This window comes from Chelonoidis abingdonii, chromosome 3, assembly GCF_003597395.2.
Source record: "Chelonoidis abingdonii isolate Lonesome George chromosome 3, CheloAbing_2.0, whole genome shotgun sequence".
Taxonomy (NCBI): Eukaryota; Metazoa; Chordata; order Testudines; family Testudinidae; genus Chelonoidis; species Chelonoidis abingdonii.
Genome location: NC_133771.1, coordinates 136,435,861 through 136,449,147, shown reverse-complemented (window position 1 = coordinate 136,449,147; position 13,287 = coordinate 136,435,861).

The following is a 13,287-nucleotide window of genomic DNA, read 5'->3' as shown; positions in this document are numbered from 1 at the left end:
CCCAGCATGAGTAGACAGACTTGAGCTAGCTCAGCTCAAGCTAGCACGCTAAAAAGAACAGCGTGGATGCTGTGGCCCTGGTAGCAGCTCGGGCTAGCCACCTGAGCTCGGACCCAGGGGTTCAGGCAGGCTTGGACTCAGGCAGCTAGCCCAAGCTGCCACAACATCAATACTGCTATTGGTTGCTATGGCAGCAGAGTGAAGGAGGGCATTTTACTAGATTTGGGCTGAAGCCACAAAGTTCAGATTCATATTCAAACTTCCGAAACCTCAGAGATGTTCAGATCCAGAGTTTTGGTTCAGGCTCACCGTTGATGGTTATGGTTTCAAAATATTCATGCAAGGCTGTTATGGCCAGTGTGGTGCAGAGGCCAAGACAACTGGTTGCTTGTCTATTCAGCTAACAATCTTGGTAGAAATCTTATCTTGGGCTATATAAACCCTAAGGCCAAATGTATTATTATTACTAATAGTTATTATTAATAATATGAAATTAGTAATTAAGTAATAATTTTTTTTGAGGAAAGAGAGAGAAAAAATATTCTGTGCAAGTGCACACACAGACAAAATCCACACTGTCATACTGCTGAAAGAGACTACTGAAAAATGGCATTTCTGCATTCCCACTGACTGAGAGAATTTCATTTCAGTATAATTTTGTTAATCAGGCTTTTGATTAATTCATTTAATTAGTCACCATCAGGAGAGGGAACTTTAATGTGGATTGATTTTATGGAGTCTTCTGTGGCACTGATTCAAGCATTATAGCTTGCTTTAAATGTAGTCTGAGGGGCTTAGTTACAGAAATGGTAAGTGCAGTCTAAATTGATAAATAGTCTAATTATTAGCCATGAAACCAGGTCTCATCTCACTTATAGTAGTTTATATCTAAAATAACGGCAAGGACTTCAGATCAGAATCAAAATTTAATCATGCTGATATGTCTTTATTTACATAATGAAAATGGGCTAGATCCTCACCTGGTGTAAATGTCTGTTACTCCATTAAAATCTGGCCCGTTGAAATTACATCACTTTAAAACTAATGGAAGTAAGATCAAAATAATGCCCAGAAGACCAAATTCACAGGTGAGTCTTACACCTTCTTCTGGTTCCTTCCCTATGTAAATAAACACCATCTTAGGCTCTTTGGGCCTGACTATCCTGTCAGTTGTATGCTGTTGTATATATGAAATCGATGGAAGTTACTCACGTACAGTTGATGCAATGCTTGGACTCCTTCAGCTTTAGACTCCCACTCACCAACATGCAACTTTACGCTCTCCACACACACGACATCACCTCCAGAGTCTGTGCACGGCTAGTGTGAATCTAAAATACTGCTGAGTTACTCTGGATTTACACTGGTGTAACTGAGATCAAAATTTGCCCGTGAGCAAATATGTTAATTAAGACAGAGCCATTTTTACTCAGTAATTCCTCAGAGCAGACCTGCTTAGTGAATAAAATTAATGTTATAATTTGAGCTGATTAAAATTTTTCAAACAGAAAGCTCATTGGAAAACAGCCCTTTGTGGAAAACTGGCAAACAACTGTTGAATTTTTTTAAATTGTTTTTTCACAATTTTTTCCACATTTTTATCCATGGTTTTACCCGAAATGTTATTAATACCATTATAAAAATTCAACTGATATTTTTTGAAAATATGAAAAATGATCAGTTTCAAAGCCTGCTAAACAGAAACAACTTGACATTTAAAAAAAAATACCATTTTTTAAATAGTGTCCAGCTCTAACTATATTAAGGAAATAGCTTCATCAGATTCTAAAACAGATTAGCCATTTATTGGTGAAATTTAGTGAATTGGTGAATTATTGACAAATTTTCTTGTGGGTGCAAATAATCATGGGCACAAATAGCCACAGCTACTTTTGCCCGTGATTATTTGCACCCACAAGAAGAGGCTTGCTTATGGCTGGACTGAATTTTTTTTTATCTCAGATCCAGCATTTCCTGTTCCAGTACTCTCTGCAGCACAGCTTTTAACTAATTCTACACAAATGTATAAACATCATCTCATTTTCCTTTCCTTCTGCAGGGACTCCAGTGATCTGAGATGATGCTGCTGGCTTCTTTTCTCAGCATCTTCCAATTTTTCTATGAGTTGTGCAATCAGCCACTTTAGCATTTGGTTCTCTTGTAGCAGTGAGTCTCTGTCTCCTGCCTCAGTCACATTCTGCTCCATTCATTCCAAGTTTTTGGTTCTGGCCCTGCTCACTCTTAGCTTCTGGTTTGTTCAAACTCCCCCTTAACTTCTCCCAATTTATAATCTCTTGAGTCTCTCAAATTGGCCCTTAGCAAGGTCACAAATCTGACCTTATTTTCTACTGTGCATTGGTTTTAGGAACTGCGTACTGGGAAGTAAACTCAGGTTTTCCATTTGTTTATATCTGTCAAAAGGTCTTTCAGTATAGTCTGTAGTGCTTCTGGTGTGCTCTCAACAGCTCTGAGTAGGTTGCAACATCTCCAGCTCAAAATGTAAACAAAATAAAATATAAACAGTAATAAATCTATTTTTTTTAGATCGAGTTGATGAGGCAAATTTTAAGATGCTACTAGTGCTGTGCAGGAACCTGATTTTTGCTTCACGGGTAGTTTCGCAGAATGAAAACAAAATCTTCCAAAATTTCCTGTGAACCAAAATCCCACCCCCCACTCTTCAGCCCCCCACCCAACTGTTTTGGGACGCCCTTTCCAATTTTGACTTCTTTTACAGAAACTCTTCCCCCCGCACCCATTTTTGTTTAGACATGAATTTGCATCCATGGCGACACGTTTCCACAAAATATTTTGCTTTCAGTGAATTGGCATTTCCTGTTGCAACAATGTTCTGCCAGAAAGCAGGGCCGGCCTTAGGGAAAATGACACCCTGGGTGAACTTGTATTTTGCTGCCCTTTCTTTGTGTTTGAGAACAGCAGTGTGGGGCGCAGGGCAGAAGGACCATCCCCTAGCCCCAGAGCCTGGCTTGGCTGCACAGGGAGGAGTTTCTGAGTTTGGGGGCTCCTCCAGGCATACAACCCCTGACCACCTAACAGTAGGAGAGCAGGTGTGCAGACACTACCCATGCCCACAGGAAGGGGGAAACCAGGGGCTGGCCCGCTGGTTCCGCAGGGGTGAGCCCTGCTGCCTGAGCCTCCCCACCAGGCTGGCAGCTCTGGAAGGCATCACCTGCCCCCTGCCTGCCCTGCTGGCCAGGGGTTCCAGTCCTGGGCTTGTTCTCACTCCCCCTGGTCCAGCAGCCCAGTCCCAACAGTTTGTGGCACTCAGAGGTCACCCCCCACCCCCAATCACAGAGCCCTTGGCGGTCGCCCACCCGTAAGGCCGGCCTTGCCAGAAAGTTTCTGACCAGCTCTACATGCTGCTTTCCTCAGCAGCTCATACACATTGACATTTCTTCTCCCACATTATTATTCCAATGATACCCCTTCAATATTGTACCCACCAATAATTATTGTATTTACACTCCCTCCAGTAATACTCCATGAGCCTGATCCAAAGCCCATTGACATTGATGGAAAGACTCCCATGACTTCAACAGATTTTGGATTGTGGCAAGTGTTAAGGTGGCAGGACAATAGAGTTAAAATTTGCTTTTCTCTCTCCCCGCTGCCGCCAGCCACTGATGAAGAAAAACTAGGAAACCTTATTCACTGGGGAAGAAATCATGAAACCATGTCTGTGTGACTCCTTGTTTGGGCTTTTTGTTGTGCACTTGCCTGCTGCTAAAGTACATTTTTTATAGAAAAGTAAAGATCTACAGGACCCAATCCTGTAATTCCTTATGAGTACTGCTTTCTCACATGAGTAATCTCTTGAAATCAATAGAACTACTCACATGAGTAAAATTATTCATGCATATGTTCATTTAAAGTTGCTCATGTGCATAAGTACTTGCAGGATTTGGTCTTTTATTTTGTGCCACAATAGCTAAACGTACAATTGTTTATCCAACATGGGCCATATTCCAATACCCTTGCTAATGAGCATGTAATCTGCAAGTGGTCTCAGATCAATGGAACTATTTGAGGACTAAGAGACTATTCAAAGTGAATGCATGGCATGGCGTGTATTGATTTTTAGACAATTTTGCATTATATAGGTGACAGTATGGTTAAACTAAAATCTAATTTAAAAATATATAGCCCAGGTTATCATTAAAGAAAACAACCGTGAAGTTTTTTGACCAAGACATTTTGAGATACAGCTTTTCAAAAGGGAGAGTCGCTTCAAACAGCAAACTGTACGTTGTTTTGTCAAAGTACTCGTGTGACGTTATTGATATAAACTGGGACCATATAGAACATGGTTTGCAACCAAGGTCCTGTAGTGGCACCAAATCTTATGTAAAGGGGGTCATATAAGGTGTCTAAGACCAGGTTATGGGTTGCTGGTTATGATTATGCTGGCTGTATGTCTGGATCATTTTGTAGTTGAAGTTATGAGTATTGGATCTATACTGTCTATATTTCAAATTTGTGCTGTGTTTCTGAGAAACGTCCCAGACAAGTTGGAGTTAGCTCTGCCTAGCCTACTTGATGGCCCATTAACGATCATCAGCTACACAATTGACCCATGGAGAGAAGGCAGATATGCCTTGTAACTCAGCAAAGTATGCAGGGACTTGCCCATGTGACTCCAGACTCCATTTTGCTGTAACTTTCCACAGTAAGAACAATGAAGTTCTTACACCTGGAAAAGCCCATATAAGGCTAATGCCTCATCTCCATCTTGTCTTCAATCCTGCTTTTTACCTCTGGAGGGACTTTTCTACAATCTAAAGCTCTGAACAAAGGACTGACGACCCATCCCAGCGGGGGATGTTCTCCAGAGACTTGATTTAAACCTGCAGTTTATTCCAGCACTGCTACAAGCCTGAACTAAGAACTTTGCCATTACTGTATGTAATTAATTCCATTTAACCAATTCTAGCTCTCATCTCTACCTTTTTACCTTTATAAATAAACCTTTAGATTTTAGATTCGAAAGGATTGGCAACAGCGTGATTTGTGGGTAAGATCTGATGTGTATATGACCTGGGGTTCGGGGCCTTGATTCTTTGGTCGAGAGACGGTTTTTATTGGGTTGGTTTTTTCCTAACCATTCATTCCAGGCAGTGACTAGTGGTGATACTGGGAGACTGGAGTGTCTAAGGAAATTGCTTGTGTGACTTGTGGTTAGCTAGTGGGGTAAAACCAAAGTCCTTTTTGTCTGGCTGTTTTGGTTTGCCTTAGAGGTGGAAAAACCCCAGCCTAGGGCTGTAACTGCCCTGTTTAAGCAATTGGTCCTGAACTGGCACTCTCAGTTGGTTCCCGCCAGAACTGCATCGTCACAACCCGATCTCTGATTTATCTCAAAATTTCAAAGGAAAAATTCTTCTCTGGTGAGAGACTGCACCTGGAAAATGTTAGATGGGAAGGAGGGTTTTTCATATGAAGAAAGAATTGGGGGTGGTGAAAGGGAAGGAGAAAAATACATCAGGCTTGTAATAGTAACAGAGATATAACCATGTCTTCCTAATTTCTGTTGTAAAATACCTACTACCATAAAATGTGGGTGTCGTTTATTCCTGTTCCTTAAACCAATTCCTGGAGGAAATAAGATTCCCCACGCTTCTACAATAAATTGTCTACATGCCTGCTAGTGAGGCACTGTGATTTCTCATTTTCCCTTCCCTGTATTTTAATAAAGAACAATGGGCCCGATTCTCCGCTGCCTTGCACCTTGGATTGTCATTTACACCAGCACAGAGAGAGTTCAAAGTGAATGGAAAATGCTCCCATTCTGGGTGGGTATTATTTTACACTCACTTTGAACAAGGATAAATAACTGCACCAGGGGACAGGAAATGAAGAATCAGGCTTCATTTCTATTCCACTGACTTACTCTTACAGCCCTCCACTGTGTGCTGCAGTTTGGAGCAGTGCCAAGAACCAATGGGCTGCATGCCCAGAAGTCATTGCAGCTAACTAGTCCAGTACTAGTAGGGGGTAAGAGCAATCCAGCTCAACATGTGTGTGTGAGTTCAACACACCGAGGTGCTGCTTTGCATTAGCTTGCATCAAACTAAGTAACTCGAGTTGAGCTCGGCTGATATAGTGCTCTAGTCTAGATGTACCCCAAGAGAACAAATGAGAGCAGAATGGATCAATATCTTATGAGTCAGTATCTACACCCCCTTTGCATTTTCTAACTGGATCAATTAGAACTAGCTCTGGATGATTACTAATTGTCAAATACATTATTTATTTGATTCAGTGATGTCATTCATTGAATATGTTATTTGAACAAATAATGTTTTGCAGTATTGTACCAGCTCTAAAGCTATTCAAATACTATTTGTTGAATAACTTATTAGTTGAATAAAGGCAAAGTTAATTAAATAATTTATACAGCGAATAATTGTTTCTAATATTAGATAGAACACACACACAGAGCCTGATTCTGGCCTCACACCAGATTTGCACCAGTGTAAAACCACTGACTTCAGTGGAGTTACCCCGACCTACAGTGTATATAGGGTAGAGATAAGCCTGTGTCACAGAATTACAAACTAGTATCAGAAGTAGATCAAAAGGGTGGCTTTATCTTTGTCCCTGTCTGATGTACAGTATTTGACGAGTGAATCAGATGAAGAGGGACACTGACACTTTAGCCAGCAGTAACTAAATGTTCATAACACATGCTGAAGAAGGCAGAGAGCAGGAATACATATAGAACAGTTCTGCCTCTCACTCATTATTGCCATCTTTAACAGAGGGTACTACAGATAATATTAAATATAATTTGGTTGAATTTCTGACGTGTCACTTTTTTTCCTTTCAAAACTTTGCTTAGGAATCTTGTGAGTTTGGGGGCGGGGAATAAGGGGATATTTCGTGGCAATAGAATAAATGAACATTGCTGTGGAATTTAGGGGTTGTTGCAGCAGACTTTAGTTCCATATTGCCACTCGACATTGTACATAGTGCACATTTCTGTGTGGTAAGAGATTGCTTCTCCCCACCTTCCACACGCCACTGAAGAATTTCCAGTTTTCATCCCTAAAAAATGCAGTTTTTCTCAGTCTTGGAAAGGGTACGTACAAGCTCCCAGCGAGCAGGAAAGCTTTACTGAACCCTGTGAATTGCCTAATAAAGACATGCTGGATCTCTGGTAGCCATCTGATTTTTCACAAGTAATTTGTGGCTAGGTGTTTAAAGTAAAGTGTCAGCTTTAATTCATAGCCCTCTTCAAAGCTTTACTCACATGAAGCCTAAATAACCTCACATCTTCACATAGTCTGGTAGTCCAGGTCAGGGTTGAGGTCACTGACAGGGCAATGGAAAGACCATAGTGACTCTGCAGCTGTTTGCACCATACCTGGCCACATGGACAAACAAAGGACTACAATTTGAACAAGATAACCTTTGCGATGACCTTGCACGTGTTGATACAAACCATATGCACATTCAGCCCTTCCCAGTGTAACAACAACCCCACTTGTACTGTGGCACTTCCAGTAACATTCATATTAGAGATGGACTGGGCTTCAAAATTCAGACCTAGGTTTCAATCCCCTAAAAATATAGGCAGTAAGAGGTAGCTCAGGTGGGAGGAGCTGCTTATAAAATAACAGAATTGGCCGACACAGTCCAACTGCAAATGTGTTTCACAGAAAGAGCTTTCTCCCAAGTGCTTGTTGTCAGGAGTTTATATGTAAAAATTGGAGAAAATAAATAACCGTAAACAAGCAAAACAAAAGGCCCTGCTCATGGTACAGCAAAAACTAGTAACGGATCATCTCAGAGGTGCATGGGGAGTTCCGTCTTTTGAGCATTCTGGGTTAGTTTGCTCCTTGATAACCTCAGTTATTTTCCCTTCAGCTTCCATTTTATACGGTTCTCCTTAGCTCCTGATGGCCCTTAGGATAGAGAAAGTAGCAATACAGTTAATGTCAGATATCCCAAATAACCTAATCCCAATTTCCTAGAATATGAACAGGGAACCCAGAGAATGTCTCCAGGATGATCTAAATCTCCATCAGCGGCTGCTACTAAGGACTTCACATAGAAGTAACTCAGTCTAGACAAAGACTGCTGGTGCTTTTGGTTAATAAAAACCATTCCCGAAGTATTTCCTTTTATGTATATGTTTCTCTTGCTTCCCTGTATAGATGATGTGTTAGTGTGCATGCCCCTTATCCCCTGTTTAATAATCCCCTTTGTGCCTTGTGCACACATGGTACATTGGTTTTATATAGAACTTTAAGAATACATTTTTTCTCTTTTCCCCTTACCTTGTCTAATAACAGTTTCTAGAGAAGAAGGATGACCCAATGGTTTGGGCACTAGCTTAGTATGCCAAAGGCTTGGGTTCAAGTCCTTGCTCTAGTATGATCTTAGGCAAGTTACTAAATCTCTCTGTGTGCCTTTGTTCTCCATCTGTACAACGGGGATGATCACCCTTCCCTGCCTCTGGGGGTGTTATGAGGATAAGTACAATAAAGACGGTGAGGTGTTCAGATACTATAGGTATGGGGGCCACATAAGTACCTAAAATGAGGAAGAGCAATTTGAAGAGGGAAGGGAGCCTAACCTGACCACCCTCAAAACACACTGATGTGCTACCATACGTTTCTGAGGATCAGGAAGTTACCCTGAACCCTGGGAACACAGCCAGATTAAAAAGAGCTTCTTTGGCGGCAATGTAAATTCATTTTTAATTTCCCATCCGCAAGTCCAGCACTGAGCACTTGTTACAATTGTCCTTTGTATCTGCAGGAGCCGGCCATAAACCAGAATTAAAATGATCATCAAATTTGGGACTGGAAGCAATTTCCCCTCACCTCATACTGACAGCCACCTTTGGAGAATTTTGCTTCCCTCTGCAGCACTGAGCAGGGATCATCTGTTAGCATCATTAGGACGGAACCTGATTTAATCAGTTTCCTTTGATTGCTGGGACTGGATATGGTGGACCACAGTCTTTCCCATCTTCTGTGGGTTTTTGCAACATGATTACATTTTATGACTCAGCTGTTCCACTGTGGATATTGCCAAGCTCAGGCTCAATCAGGGCTTTGTGTTTGACTCACAGCTGATCATTTTGTCATTAAGCAAGAATTATGAACACTTCAGACCTGGGTAATGCAAATAATCACTTTAAAAAAAACAACTGAGTTTATTTTTGTGAGAGTGCCCAAAATGGAAATGACAGCAATGGCTGCAAGTAAATTACCACTGACTAACTGGGCCCAAAGAAAGTTGAGGGCCTGAAATGTCTCTTTCTAGTTCATACAGAGAAAATGAGAAAGGAAAAGCATATTAGAGCCAAGTGCATTGATTTTTGCACTCCTGAAATCACTCATGTTTTCTCCTAGCCCCAGAAGAATGGGAAAGGACTGATTCACCACTAATTCTTCTTCTACTGGGAGAGGCCCTGAGGATTAATGGTTTGATATATTTACTCTTCATTTGACTTGAAAACAAACTTGATAGGCACTGTTTGTTAATTTAGTTCAACTCCCCCCACTCCTCTCTTCCTGTGAACATTGTGTCAGCCCAGGAAATCTGCTGTTCAGCAGTTCTCTTGTGCATCTTTTCAGTGTATACTGATTATCCTGACTGTAAAAAAACAGATGCAAAAACACTAAGTGATGGTTGTTGCAGTTATGAAAAACGCTGAATTGTTTGTCAGTGATGGCCCAAAACACTATAGTTACACTCCTGCATCTTTGCAAAGCTGTCCTTCAAAATTGACTAGCACAGGCACAAAACCTATGCATCTGCCCTTAACTCTGATGATTGATAATGATCATTAAATATATATATTTTACTTACCAGTCAAAAAACACACCTACTCTTTGACCTGGGTGAGGGCAAATAGAATTTTGCAGGCTGCAGAACTGTAAGCTGTAGAATTTTGGATCATTAGCATTTAATCACAGTTTGGAAATAAACTCTTTTTAAAATGAAAAGTTAGCAGATCTGTGTATGGGTGAGTCCTCTTGTGCTACCAGTTCTCTTTTCAAAGCCAAAGGGAGATTATTTAAAGTACAGTTCAAATTATTTGGCGTTCTCTGGGAACATCTGAAACCTTTGGATAATAAGGGGCGTGGGTCCAGCAGGAGATGAAATCTGTGCTCAGGGCGAGGGGCTGATTATAGAGAATTGGCCAGATTGCCCAAGAGCTGCTGGGTCTGCAGCTTCTCTTCTATGGAGCTTTGGAGCTCCATCCACCTGCTATTGCAAAGCCTGGCATTTCTATAGGACAGAGCTGCACAAAACTTCCTTCCTATGGATCTTAGGACTTCTGCATGTCTGAATGGCTTTGTGAAGCTCATTGGACTGAAGCTCAGTTCTAGCAGAGCTAAGGAGCTCTGCAGTACCAAAGCTTAAATTAATCCCAGATAAAACTCTGGCTTAGTCAGACATAACTTTTGCTAACAGGAGCCCAGTTAGTGAAGATTAGACAGCAGACAATTTATATCTACTAAAGTTCACCTGAATTAAAATTCCTCAGTAATTCCAAGGGAATGAGGAAAAAATGACAACTAAGCATTAATATAATTAAAACTAAATTAGTACAGTCAAAGGAGTGGGGCTCAAATCGTCAGGCTGAATTGCCCACATATCAATGCTTGCTTTAATTTTTCTTTTTCACACTCATTTTTTGATCCTGCAAAAATTTTCATTCATCTGGCAGGTTTTCAAATCAGAACTGGTCATGCACGGTGGCCAGTGCCTGATGCTAAGCACACAGGGCTAAACTTGTTTTGACTTCAGTGGCAATCGGACCCACTATCAGATAAAGTTACATGACACCTGGCTGCTCCGTGAAGAAATGCAAAAAAGAAAAAAAGAGCATGAGGAACATCAGGGAGGAGCAAATGGCAAGCCCCGATGGCATAGTAATGTGGTGGATTTGGAGGTGCCCTGTGGGTAATGTATGAATATTGCATGTTGGCCTGGTTACTGGGGTGTTTTCTGTCTGACTATATTAGGTTATTTTAACAGGAGTCTGTGTGGAAAAACAGGCACAAAGGAAAAGAATGGCTTAAGATGAGCCACCTCTCAGCAAACTCTTAGGAGCTGTTAAGGGACAATGCCAGAACTATTAGCTTCGATTATTGTGCCTCCTCTCCAGCCAACCTACAAAACTGGTTTGGACAAGGACAGGGAAGGCCTGAGAACACAGAAGAACAAGTGAACTCTGGTAGCATAAAAAGGGACCCTCTCTCAAGAGACGCAGTAATTGTTCAACGGAATGAGGCTGAGATACAGGACCCATTTGGGGTGTCAGGTGAAATGAGGGCTACGTAGGTCACCATCACAGCATGGTAAAGCTTTAGGTAAGATAGGATTTTAGAGCAACAATCTACATGCATGTCTTTCTCTCATATCTTTGCTCCAATTGTTAGACAAGCAATATTTTGGTTTAAGACAGCTGTCTGATCACTGCACGCCACTGGTCACAGACTTCCAACATGAAGAACCACAGATGACTAACTCTGGTAATATGCTTACACTTTAAAGCTATATCAACATAGCTATGCCGGCCAGGGGTGTGAAAAAGTCACACCCTTGAGTGAAGTAGCTATGCTAACAAAACCCCCAGTGTAGACACAGTGATGTCCATGGAAGAGTGCTTCTGTCACCATAGCTAAGCTAACCTCAGTTAGGGTTCTGGTATTGCTACAATGAAAGAAAAACTTCTGTCTGTGTAAGCTGTGTCTACCGTGGGCAGGTCTACACTCAAAATTTACATCGGCACAGCTGTCCCAGTGAAGCTACACCTCTGTAGGACATCTGGTGAAGAGAGAGCTCTCCCATCAGTTTAATAACTCCACCTCCACGAGAAGCATTACCTATGTCAGCGAGAGAAGTGCGGATTTCACCATGAGCGACATAATACTGAAGTAAGTGTGTAGTGTAATCCAAGCCTGTAGGGGGCTATGCCATCATAGCTATGTTGGCACAGGCTTCACAGTGTAGACATAACCCCAGTAATACCTGTTGGGTAAACACATTTGGAAAACAGGGTTCTGTAGCCCAGGGCCTATTCTAAGGCAAGAATTGCAAAATTCCACCTCAGAAGAGGTAAAGGCATGAAAACATAAGAACGGCCATACTGGGTCAGATCAAAGGTCCATCTAGCCAAGTATCCAGTCTTCTGACAGTGGCCAATGCCAGGTGCCCCAGAGGGAATGAACAGGGCAGATAATCATCAACTGATCCATCCCCTGTTGCCCATTCCCAGCCTCTGGCAAACAGAGGCTAGGGTTACCAGACCTGTCCATCCTGGCTTACAGCCATTGATGGATCTATCCTCCATGAATTTCTCTAGCCCTTTTTTTCAACCCTATTATAGTCTTGGCCATCAAAACATCTTCTGGCAAAGAGTTTCACAGGTTGACTGTGCGTTATGGGAAGAAATACTTCCTTTTGTTTGTTTTAAACCTGCTGCCTATTAATTTTGTTTGGTGACCCCTAGTTCTAGTGTTCTGAGAAGGAGTAAATAATGCTTCCTTATTTACTTTCTCCACACCAGTCATGATTTTATAAACTTGTATCATATCCCCCCTTAGTCGTCACTTTTCCAAGCTGAAAAGTCCCAGTCTTATTAATCTCTTCTCATACAGAAGCTGTTTCACACCCCTAATCATTTTTGTTGCCCTTTTCTGAACCTTTTCCAGTTCCAAGACATCTTTTTCTGAGATGGGGCGACCATATCTGCACACAGTATTCAAGATGTGGGTGTACCATAGATTTATATAGAGGTGATATTTTCTGACTTATTATTTATCCTTTTCTTAATGATTCCCAACATTCTGTTTGCCTGACTCCGGAGAGGTGCTCTCAGAGAGACTCGAAAGGGACACAAATGCAGCTAGCCCTATAACTGGGACAGTTAAATAATAATCTTAAAGTCCATTTTATCTCTTTATCCTTCTTATCTCAAGAAAGCCTCCCAAATTTTAAAAAGCTAATAATGAAAGGGGAGGAATGAAGATTAAAAACCATGGAGAATGGGAAAAGGTAACCCTGACCTGGGCATAATCACAAATCCACAAGTTGAAAGAGAAGGAAGACAAAGAGGAAGCACAAAGTAGTCTATACATTTGTGAGTAAGCAGAGGGATTCCAGGCTCTAATAGCTGGAAAAATTGCATGTAAGTTTCATGAAAAATGTTCCACTTATGAACTAAAAAAAAAGTTATGTGATGTGGGCAAGAATTCATTTCCAAAAGGTAAAGAAAGCTGCAAGATCCATTTTTGTACTGGGAAT